Genomic DNA, 12,702 nt, shown 5'->3' with positions numbered 1-12,702 from the left:
CTCCATTCAATACTAATTTAACTTTACCCTCTACCTTGCCAATTCTCATAACTTTAGTTTTATTTACACTAATTTCCATTCCAAATTCTTCACCAGTGTTTGCAATTCTTCCACCATTACTTGCAGCTCTTCCTCTGACTCAGCTAATGCAGCTTGATCATCAACATACTTTATTGATTTCATTCTTCTCCTTCATTTACAACACCCCTTGACTTTTCCAAGGACTTTCCTACTAATTTCTCTGCACAAACATTAAAAAGTGCTGTTGACATACAGCACTATTACCTTGCAGCTCTACCAATACTTATTTGTTGTATTTCTTCATTTTCCACCCTGACAACTACTTTCTGCCTTACATACAAATCATTTATCAACCTTCTATCTTTCCAATTCATGGCAATACTCTTTCAAATTCCCATTAGCTTCTTTCAGTTCACTCTATCTAAAGCTTTCTTCCAGTCTGTAAAACACATATACATTTCCTCTTCTATACTCAATATTACCTTATAAGCCTGAGCATCATACAATTCCTTTACATATTCTACCCATATTTGTTTATTTTCTTTTACATTAGAAGTTATTTTATTGCTTTTGTCTACCAGTCCTTGCCTACTTATTTTCCTGGGTTCTCTCAATGTTAAGTTCTTTACTGTTCTGTACATTTCTTCCATTTTACCATTCCTTTCTAGATCTTCTACCCCTTCACATTGCTTTTCTATTCATTTCTTCTTTGCCTTATCTATTAGCCTTCTCAGTTTGTTATTTAGTTTTTTATATTTTTTCTTCTCTTCCTTTGAAACATCACACTTAAATTTTCTTCTTTCCTCCATCGTTCCTAACATATTTTCTGTGATCCATCATTTCTTGTTCCTTATTTTCTTCACCACACCTACTCTTTCTTCCAAGGAGTCAATTATTGCATTCTTAATATTACCCCTCTCTTCTGATACAACTTTGCTTGGTATCACATTTTATAATTTCTCCTCAATCCCATGTACATAGTTTTCTCAGGTATTGTTCAACTTCCTTACATCCCACTTATTCTTAACCTGCTTTCTTTTAATGTGTTTCAGTCTTGTTCTAACATCCATGACCAGCAGGTTGTAATCTGTGCTTGCATCTGTTCCTGGATATGTTTTTGCCACTTTAACACTATTTTTAAATCTTTGGTTAATTAAAATAAAATCAATTTAGTATGATATCTTGCCTTATCAGCAGGGGTTTTCCATTAATAAAATCAGTGTTGATGGTTCTGGTACCAGGTGTTGGCAATCCAGAGTTCATGAGCCTCACATAAATTAATCAGCTTCCTTCCTCTTTCATTTCTTCTTCCTAGTCCAAAATCACCTATCACATTTTTCCACTTCCCATTTCCAACCACACTATTCCAGTCATCCATCATTTTTGTTCTAACTTGTCCCTTTCAATTTTCTTCAAATACCTCTTGCAATTGTTCATATATATCATCTACCTTTTCCTCTTCTGTCTTTGATGTGGCATTTGTACCTGACTGATCAAAATGTTTACTGGATCACATGAAAACTTGATTGCTATCACTCTATCACTGACAGGTATGATTTTGATAATATTTTTATCTAGTGTGTTTTGTATATATTATACCCACACCTTTTTCTTTGTGCTCTCCTCCCTTATAAATCATTTTATATTCTCGTGTATGAAATTCACCTTCCCATTTATAACGTATTTCACTCGATCCTAAGATACATATGGTATGTCTCTCCATTTCTTTTGTTACATTCCTTAACTTCTCACTCCTATTCATGGTTTTAACATTCCAGGTTCCTGTCCTCATGTTATATATCTTCCTTCTTTAGCACTGCTTAGCTGTCCTGTAAAAGTAATTATCTGAAGATCTAAATGTGGGCATATTACTCCAGAATATTTCATTTTAGGACTTACCATGCCCTCATATTTCTTTCCAGTGGGACTAGGGATACCCTGAAGGATATTTAATGTAATGGTTTCCCATTGCCTTTTGCATTCCCCTGCCGTAGATGAACTACTGTCCCTTCCGCCTTTTGAGATGATTTCTCATCTCAAGGACAAGAGAGTTATCCAAACGCTCATCCATCCTCCAAGGAGGCTGTTGGCACTTGATGAAAGGTATCCCCTTATCCTGTGGGATATTCAGTCCTGGTATTCATTAGCCACTTGTATGTACCATAAATAGCATATACAATCATTGCCCCCTCTCTACCATGGGGAGGTGAATATCAGGAATTTTCCTTCACTGAATCCAAGACCCTAAGGCATTTCCTAGATTCTCCAGAACTTTTAGAGAGGATAATATAGGTACCTTAAGTTAATTAATTGTGTAAATAATAAAATGTATAATAAAAAAATTAAAAAGGTATAAATAAATCTAAAAAAATTAATGTTAATAGAAATAAAATTAAAAAAAAAAAGAAATTGTAATAAAATATATGTAACAAAAAAAAATAAATCCTAATTTAATTATTAATTAAATTGAAACAGATGTGAATGTTTCATATTTTGATTGAGTTTTCTTAAAATGCTACAACCTTACAACTATATTAAAGATAACTTTTATGATTTTTATATATATATATATATATATATATATATATATATATGTATAAAGTAGCATACAAATTAATCCACACACAGATTTTATTTAATAAAATAATAAAAAGTAACTTTATTTAAACAAATTCATATGTGTACAATTTATGAATATGTCCATTATTCTTCATCACTTCACATACACGATTTGGCATCAATTCAACAAATGTACTACACATTTTTTTGATTTCTTACTATACAACCATACCAATATTACTACTTTAATGAGATCAGTTTTTTTACACAATTCAATTTTCAGAGTCATTTTTTGACTATTGCCCAAAGATTTTTAATTAGTATTAAGTCTGGGGATTTGCCTGGTCATGGGAGCACTTTAATGCTTCATTCTTTGAAAAAATTTTTCCTCTTTTTTGGCAGTATGACATGGTGCCAAATCTTGTTGGAACACTCTGTTGCCTTCTGGGGATTTATTTTGAAGTTGTGTCACAACCTTTTCCCTCAGAATCTTGATATATCCAGCACTTTTCTACATAACATCAACTGGAAGTAATGAACAAAGAGCTTTCAAATGTGAAACCCAAAAAATTTTTTTTCATAAGCTTTAGTCCACAGGAGCCTTTTTTTGCTCATTGTTGGTGTTAAAAGCTGCTTATTAGCTGCTTATTAGCTGCTTATTAGCTGGCCGAGGAGCTTTCTGTCCAGCTGCAAGTAGTCGGCATCTATCAGTTGTCAAGCATAAATCTATTTCACTGGCTGCTAATTCTCAATTTAAGTCCACAGCAATAATTTTGGATCAAGTTTACTTTTTCTTACTAATAACAGATCCTTGGTTGGAGAAGTTCTTTTATGCCCAGAATTACCTTTCCTTTGGGGTGAAAAGGAGTCAGTTTCTTTAAATTGTTTTAAAACAGCATTCACTGTCCCTAGCACAACACTACACTCAAAAACTATTTGTCAGAACAAAAAAAATATGAAAGTATGTTTTTATAATAAAAAATGAAATAAATTTTCACTAAACTCTATTTAAAACATGAAAATTGCTAAATAACCAGAAGAACAGTAATCTCATATAATACATACAATTTAAAGAATGGGTGTAATCTGAGACTGTGCAAGACTACATTTCACTTACACTCATACATATCTTCCTCATTCATCCTCTTAAGTATACCTGACAGTGATTCCCAGAGGCTAAACAGGGAAAAAAGTGTAGCCACAACATAGAAATAAATCTAAAAAAAGATTAATGTTTATAAAAGTAAAGAAAATAAGAAATTTTTGAAAATGAAATAAAATCTATGTAAAAAATGAATAAATTCTAATATAATTATTAAATTGAAACAGATATGAATGTTTCATATTTTGATTGAGTTTTCTAAAAATGTTACACTCTTGCAACTGTATTAAAGATAATTTATACTTTATTAAATCCCTGTGTTATGATTAATTTGCATGCTGCTGTATATATCAATTTTTTTTATTTATGTTTATTATCAGAATTTTAAAAATCATTAAAATACTGAATATTAATTACATTTATTTAATGCTGGTGTTTTATAATTTAATTTTTACTTATGATTTTACATATATATACAATATGTCGCAGGCTATTATTTCCCAAGTCATCTGTAAGACATGTTAGAACTACTATGATTCTTTTGGTAAACAAGTACAACTCATGTTAAAATGTCTTGACCTAATTACTGACCATTTGCCTATTTAATATGGCTTCCGTGATAGTACTAAATGAAAAAGTACTGTACAAATGTTAAACACTTTTTAACCACTTCGTAAAAATCATTAATATCTTCAGCTGAAACGTTTGTTTAAAATAAATTTGCCTTAAAAATTAGTATTTTTGTTTAATTACAGCTTAATTAAGTAACAATAAAGAAAAACTTAAATTATAATAATATAAATTTATAGTTTTATTAAATATAATTTATAAAAATACAGAACCTGAGTTATTATGGTAAGTAACGTACTAAGCAAATGCACCGTTTGTTAAAATTATTAGTTCATCATTTTTCAGAACCTTCCATATCATACTGAGTCTCCAGTAACAAGTAACTATATACCGGAATGTAAACTGCATTGTTACAATGTACAACCATGTCTGACTCCAATGTGTCCTCCTGTAATACGAGTACCACCAGCAACAATTGAAGTTCCACGCTGCGAAAAGTCAGTATTTCCTTGTCTATCGTACAAGTACGACGTTACCAAACCTTTTTCAAAGCAATCAGAATGTGCACCAAAATTAAATCTACCTTACCGGACAGAAACTCCTCTTTGCCAACAGCCATCCGTATGTGAACGGTAAGTAAATAAAAAAAAATTAAATCCTAATTTAACATAAATCGTAAAACTTCAGTTTTATACTAAAAACATATACTTGTAATGAAAAACTGCACATAAAATTTCATCAAATCTACTACATATGGAATTAATTTTATGTTTTATTGGTTCCCAAATAAAGTAATATAAAGCAATTTTAAGATAAATGGATTGAAAGAGAGAGAGAGAGAGCCAGACAGATAGACAGACAGAGGTAAATAGGTTAAAATAAAGTAATTTTATGATAAATTTAAGACAGCTACATCGGTTAGAGAAATTAAGTTTTTATGTTTTAATTGAACACTAAAGTGTTTTGAAAGAATAAATAGATCAGATAGAAATCATGTGAATGAAATAAGTGAAATCTCGGATAAAATGCAGTCCAAAACCTAGGTAAGAATGAACAATGAAAATTCTCATGATTTTTTTTGTATCAGATTTAAAAAATTGTTATTAAAGAATTCATCATTTCAATGGTCAGCATCTTTATAAGATTGATTCGGTCGAAACAATTTTATGAAACTTTTTTCATTTATTCCTTTAAAGTGTTTGGATATTTTCAGTTCGAAATATACAAACGTTAACATCAAATGGCATCGTTTTACTAAAATGAGTACATTCACAAGTACAAATACATCATTAAAAATAAAGGCCATAATGCAGACTAAGAAATATAAATTTTATTGAAGAAGCAATACTTCAATAAAATTTAAATTTTAAATTTCAGTCTGCCTGGCTGAAGGTCAATAATTTGTTGGAATGTTCATAATTTAAAGTTCCGACAATTATTAGAATACTTATTTATGAAGGGTCATCCATGCTAATATTTGTTAAGCTGAATAGAATACTACACGAACAGATCACATTATATCAGTTAAGATATACATATTTTTTTATTGACATGTTTAATATACACAGCTGGCTGAAAATGTATGCAGATTTAAATTCTGCAAAAGATGAAAATTTTGTTTGTAGGTGGTCAGCTCTTATAATTCCTGTTATAAGAATTATTACTAAAAATATAATTGTAAATAATTCAATTTTTGTCCAGTTCATTTTTGTACTGTGTTGAAAATAATGTTGTTACACAAACAACTACACAGAACAAAGACTTCTTATAAATCAGTTCTGGTGGTAAAGCAAGGGTACTGCTACCATCCGTGAAGAATTCCAAGTGAAATTTTTTGATTCTTCACTACTGAGGAAAATTAACTACGGAGAAAAAGAGAACCTGAAATTCATGCAAACCTTAAATATACTAAGAATCTGGTATGATATTGCAAAAATGAGTGGTTGGAACCTTATTTTTTTATGAAAGTGTAGTGTATGATTCACATTATGAGATTTTGTTATTGACAAGCTATTAAACAACCTTGAGTTTAACATCAGATATCGCTATGTTTGATAGCAAGATAGACCCCATTTTTACTATGCTCTTTAAGTTAGAAACTATCTTTATCAAACATCTCCTGAATGGATAGGACTTCTAGAAATAATTGAACAGCTACCATGATCACGTGATTTGACGCTTTGCAATTTTATATTCTGGAAAATCATGAAAGTCTAAATGATTTTTATTTATTTCTAACATGAATGTCCTGTGCAGCCTCAAGCTGTTGATTGAAAACACAGCTGATTTATAAATCAGAGCAAAACATTATTTGCAGTAAAAAATTTCTAATTTAGTGGTTTAACACCACCATAAATGCATAAACATTGAAGGATGACATTTAGAATAATTCCTCTGATGTATATGAAACATGTAATATAAAATCTTTTTTAACTGTTTTCTTATTAATAATTAGGAGAACTGATGTATACACTGGTGTAACTGTTACATCATACTATTTATTTTTAAAGTACCTTCAATGTAACTTACTGCCAAACAACTTTCTGAACACCAAGAACCTCAAGTTTTTTAATTTAAATTTTACCCTTTCCCCTTCATTTTTAATATTAGAATAGATGCATAGGTTTTTCACAACTTAGAAAAATTGTATTACTACTGTTATTATGAAAATGCATGTGTTTTTGTTTCACTTTTAATAAGTGCACACCATGTTGCATAACATAATGCATCAGAGACAAAACTGAAATATCATTTTATATGCTATTCAACTAAAGTAGGTAGAAAACCTATGTAAATAATAATGAACTAGTATGTATATTGTCTTGATGATGTGCTTCTTGTTATGGCAACCATTGTATGGTCTGCCTTTCTATAATAAATGACACTGACAGAGCATTAAGGTTATGGTTGAATACTTACGGAGTAACCTGACCATCTGTTAGTAGCCTCATTGTAAGATAAGTATAAGTAATTCTGATATTATATTAATGGAATTAAAAGACTACTTAAATCAAAGTAACATCTGAGCCTGAAATGGAGTCAGATTGATTGGGTTAAATGATAAGAAAGAAAAAAACACTTGTCTCAGAATTTCAAAATTTCTTGAATTCTAAAAATTTAAATAATTTAATAATTTTATAGAATACCATCATTTATAAATTATGATAAGTATTAAGATAAGGATTAAGGACTAATCTTGTCTTTAAATTTTGTTTTGTAACTTGATCGATTTCATAGTCCCATTGTATGGATTATGGATACAATAACAAATATTAGAAAGATTGGTTAAACTCATTTCAGTTCATGATGTGTTTATTTTGATAATATACTCATAATTATTTTATTTTATTTTTAGGTATCAGCATCCTTACACTGTACAAAAACCATCCGTTTTGGTACCGACCCAACCTTCACATATTAACTGTGGTTACGTAGCTCAGACTCCTGTCCCAAAACTCCAGACATGTTTATGTAACCTTAAAACTAAAATCGATCGTGTACTTATACCAAGATTGTGTCCACCGTGCCCGTGTTCAGATTCTAACACAGTAAGTAATTGAGATAGCATCGTATTTTACGTTACCTAAATCATTAAACAATAATGAATTCATTAATAGGGATTGGTAGTCTTAGATTTAGAAAAATTCCTAGCGGGTGGGTAGCAATAATAGGAAATGGTAATCAGCAATATCAAACTAAAAAATATCCAGGTAGGTTAGCAACTTATGTAGAAATCATGTAATTATTATTCTTTCTGTTTTATATAATTATATACATCTGAAATAGAAACTGAACTTGTTCCTACCCCAGAATCAGACAATGTACAAACTTTCTTTAAAATGATAACAGTTAAAGCCAATATTTTGATAATAAACTAAAAATTCACAGATCCAACAGAAGCCAGTTTTTGGGGTTGCTGGGCTTACTTAGTTGGCTCCTCTTCTGCTTGTCAATGATGTGGTTAGAGGAGATTTCCTATGCTTTCTAAGAAGTGGCATTTCTTTTGCCTTATTCCAGCACACCCCTCACCACCTAAGCGGCTAACATTTCATATAAAAATGTTAGGTAGATGCCCCCTCCCCTACAACCTCTTGTATGATCTCTTGGCTTCTGTGTTACATTGTAGTACTTGGATCTCTGCAGAGTCATCCTTTTTAAGTGATTGAATCATCAGAACTGTGTTCTTTCTACCGTTTTTCTAATTTACTCTATTTAGGCTCTTTCTTATAACCTGGTTTGTCACACAGTCATTTTTCTTTTTGTTTTCTATTCACAGTTGGTGCTGCATTTACATAGCTCTGATTGCTTCTTGTTAAGATTCCAGAATTCATTATTGTACATAAGGGTCAGAAAAAAAGTATTACTATATAAAACTGACCTTTTTTTTTTTTTTAGTTTTTTTATTTTCCTTTTCTGATCACAGTAAATAGGAGTTCCCCAGTACCAGTTTTACTATGTAACTCCTCATCCACACATCCTGTTATTGGGCTTAACCGCTTTACAATACCTCCAGGTTAAATCTTTTCAGCATATGCAGTCAATTTTTAATAACATGGTAGCATAAGTATTGATTGTGTATAAATATTTTAATTAATCTTTTTCGTTTTTTATTTAAATATTACTGTTTAAAGCAATATAATTGAATAAAAACTTATACACAAATTTAAGTCAATATTCCCACTACTGATATAATACCATTAACTAAAACTTCAAGTGAAGACCACCGGTTCAACAGGGAGTAAAAAGTAAAACTCTTTCAATTCAGCAAAATGTATGCATACATTAAGTATCTCAATGAATTCTAAATGAATTAATTTACTGTAAGTGTGTAAATATTCTTTAACAATAATCAGTTTCTTTGCATGTACATTCAATAGCTTGAAAGATGGTTTGAGCCACTAAAGATGGTTTTCCTATAAAAATATCTGCTATAACTTATAGAAAGTGTCCTCACCTGATTACTGCTGTTGCCAACTGACTACAACTGGTTTCTTTCTCCTTCAGAACAATGATGTGGCATATTCCGTAAAAAGAGCAACTCATTGGAGAGTTTTTGATAGAATATGAGTTATCTACATGAACATAGGGCTATTCATGCAAACACGTTAAGTATGTATTGACTCCAAGAAAAAGTTTCAGTTATAACTTTTCCGTTATTTCCTGTATTATTGCAAGGATGGAAGTGGTTTATTGATAAGAAAAAGAGTGTTTTTATATTTATAGCGTATTTCAGAACACGATGTGTAATTGCAGTGCAGGAGTCATTTCTCCATAAAGTACTCATACAGACGAAATAAAACATAGATATCTAGATTAATGAAAAAATTTACGACCTGTTAACAACAAAGAACAATTTATAAAATATTCATGAAAGGATTAAATGTGAGAACAATAACTGGGTGACTGCATGTCCTCTTGACATCATTTGTATTTTAATATGGTGTGCTTATTCATTGAATTGGTCTCCCAAGATCGTTCATTTATCGTGGCACAAAAATGTTAAATTCTAACAGAGTGAACTCAAACTGACTAGGCGTCAGATTATTGGGCCAAATAAAGTATTGTGTTTTATAAGGGATTCAGAATTTTGGGGTAGATAATTAACAGACAGTAAAAAGAGCAAAAGATTAAGGCTACTTCCTTATAGCACTTGACGTTCTACATCTTGAAGTGAGGGACTAAATTTTACATGTGTATTCTTATCAAAGGATGATATTTCAGCTGCTTATTTATGGTTGGAAAAGTACGACTAACTGTTAGCAGCTCCTCTGATACCATAGTCACTAAGTTTTTCATCAGTAAGAAATGTGGAATATGCATTAACTGCACTCAGGCCTTTCCTTAAAATTTAATAATGGATACTAATAATAAAAATAAAATGGAAAACATAAACTTTAACGTACCTGTTGTATCACACATCTATGTCAAGACAGGATATGTCAGTACGTGTAAAACACATCTCTTTTATCCCTTTCTCAGGTTGAAGTATCTGAATCATAATTTGAATTTAATATGGTCAAAGTTTAACAGTTTTGTGGCACAGTAAATATTATATATTAAGACACCAATTTTAAATTGTAAATGTCTTACTGACCAAATAGCAGTCAATCAGTCCTGGATATCAGATACCGTTTCAATATTCAACACTTATGTATCTTTTGTATATCTTATTCTTAACTCAACAACATTTCATCAATAATCTTAATATTGATTTAAGAATAGAATTCAGTTTCTTTGGATAGATTTTAGAAAAAAAAATTCCTGCTCTGAAATTATGAGTCGCATATCTTATATGCTATAACAATAAAAAAACAAGAAAAAAGAAATCAACTTTACCACAGAAAAATATGAGTACAAAAACCAAATCATTTTTGGTTCTGATAGAAATTTAATGAGTCATGGCAATGGTAAAATGTATGTTGGATGACTTAATTCTGGTAAGTGGTTCAGTGAGACGTTATTCAGTGAGTTGCATTTTATATTAAAATAAATTCCATTTTCAATGAATAGGTTTGCAGTAGTAGTTCTAATTACATAACTTTTTTGTGACAATAGTAAAGTGTAACTGCTATTTTTATTGCATTTTAATAGTCACGAATAAAGAAAATATATAATAATAATTTAAGCTGTACATTTCAAGGTATATTTAAAAATAAACAGTAAATTACAATTTAAATGTCAGCAATATTTTTAAATTCAGTCATGACTGAACATTATCAGAATTTCTGTAAAACTGAAGTAAAATTGTAAAATTCATTTAACTACACATTCTGCTCAATTAAATATTCTTGCGAATTACAAATTTTTCATATTTGCTCAAACTACCAAGAATGCGACTACATGAGTTTGAATTTTAAAAATTAATCAGTGGTGATTTAACAGAATTTATTAAACTTTACTTACTTAACTTTGAGAATATCTGAAAAAATTTATCTAACACATAACTCTGAAATATGAGGTATTGCTTGTTAAATCTGAATAATCATGATGAGTATTTGACAGTGATATGCACATCATAATTATGGTGACAGTTATGAGCTTTGTAAATCTCACAAATGAGACCCGTAACTAGGCAGGTGAAAATTTAGCAAGTAAATAATGATGTTAATTTTATACTCTCCACTGATTTTTGATTTGTTTTATTACTTCTACATATATGTATAATTGTTATTTCAAATTATAGTGTTCATAAAATGTTATAAACTATAGTTAAATTTATTTTTTGTTTATGTATTTAATATTTTATGATGCTGAGTTGATCAGACTTTTCCAAGGTTTTTCTTACTCTTACAGGGAAAAGGTCAGATCAGTTCCACTATAGTGTAGCATATCTACCACTGTAGCATATCTACTCATTTCTGACATGAAGTTATGTACTGATACCAATAAAGTTTTTATTTTTTATTTATTTATAAGGTTCATGTGGACAATGTGTGATGGCAGTGAGAATTTAATTTGCCATTTTATTTTTTACCACTGAGTTAGCCCATTTCATCCCTGTTAACTCATTTTAATATTTAACTACTTACAACATACAAACACACACACACACACACATATATATATATATATATATATGACACCTGATTTCAGGAGAATTTGATTGAGATAGGATTTAACTAATAAGGCACATACAGGATTTTATTCATGAATCAAGAAGAGTCGATTATAAAAAAAAACAGGAAACAAACCACGTTAATGAACTTTAATTTACATGATAAAAATTGTGAAGATATTTTGGGACAATAAAATGAAAAACTGAATCAATTAGACACAAAAACCTGACAAAATATGAAGAACATTGTATAATTTTGTAATATTTGTACATTTGCTTACAGAATCCATGTTCACCAGTTTCATTAGTTTGTGTGTAAGGAAATCTTGCTAATAGAAGATAACGAAAAAAGAAAGGGTAAGCTTATATAAGTACATGTTTGAAGAATTTTGGTGTGTTGTGCAGTTAAAATTTCAGTAGCTATTTATAGTTAAACTTTTGGATACTTTCTTTGGAACGTGATAAATTACCTACAGGTTGCCAAACTTTTGTTAGTACTTTCTGTAGATGAGAAAAATTGTATTATCTTAATGCTCTGTTGACTAAGAAATATGAAGCAGCTTTAGGTTGTTATTTAATAATTCAAACATTCAATCAATGAATGTTTTGATATAATAATCAGTTTATATTAAAAGTTTTCTTGCAACCTACCACTGTTTAAAAGTGTTACGAAGTATGAGTACCTAATATTTTGTATAAATTCACTGTCACTCTCTGTATGAGACATACAAACATTGAAAGATGTAAGGAACAACCAGGGCATTACCTTATGCTTCAGATCTTAAAGAAATAATGAACCTATAAAATTTTTACTTTTTAGCAAACCAGTATCTGATTTGACAAATTACTTGTATTTCCATCATTTAATGAAAGATCTGCTACACAGGTTACTCAA

At 30.0% G+C, this 12,702-nt stretch overlaps 1 long non-coding RNA gene across 1 annotated transcript; it reads left to right on the top strand.

Moving 5' to 3' along the window:
* Positions 1-4,714: 4,714 nt before the first annotated feature.
* On the top strand, positions 4,715-12,215 carry LOC142322938 (uncharacterized). The gene is made up of 3 exons (XR_012755970.1): positions 4,715-4,884; positions 7,608-7,800; positions 12,091-12,215. It is a non-coding gene; the product is annotated as an uncharacterized LOC142322938 (long non-coding RNA).
* The last annotated feature ends 487 nt before the right edge of the window (positions 12,216-12,702 follow it).

Source organism: Lycorma delicatula, chromosome 4, assembly GCF_047948215.1.
Source record: "Lycorma delicatula isolate Av1 chromosome 4, ASM4794821v1, whole genome shotgun sequence".
NCBI lineage: Eukaryota > Metazoa > Arthropoda > Insecta > Hemiptera > Fulgoridae > Lycorma > Lycorma delicatula.
Note: the sequence above shows the minus strand (reverse complement) of the source record. Positions and strands in the feature narration are given on the sequence as shown.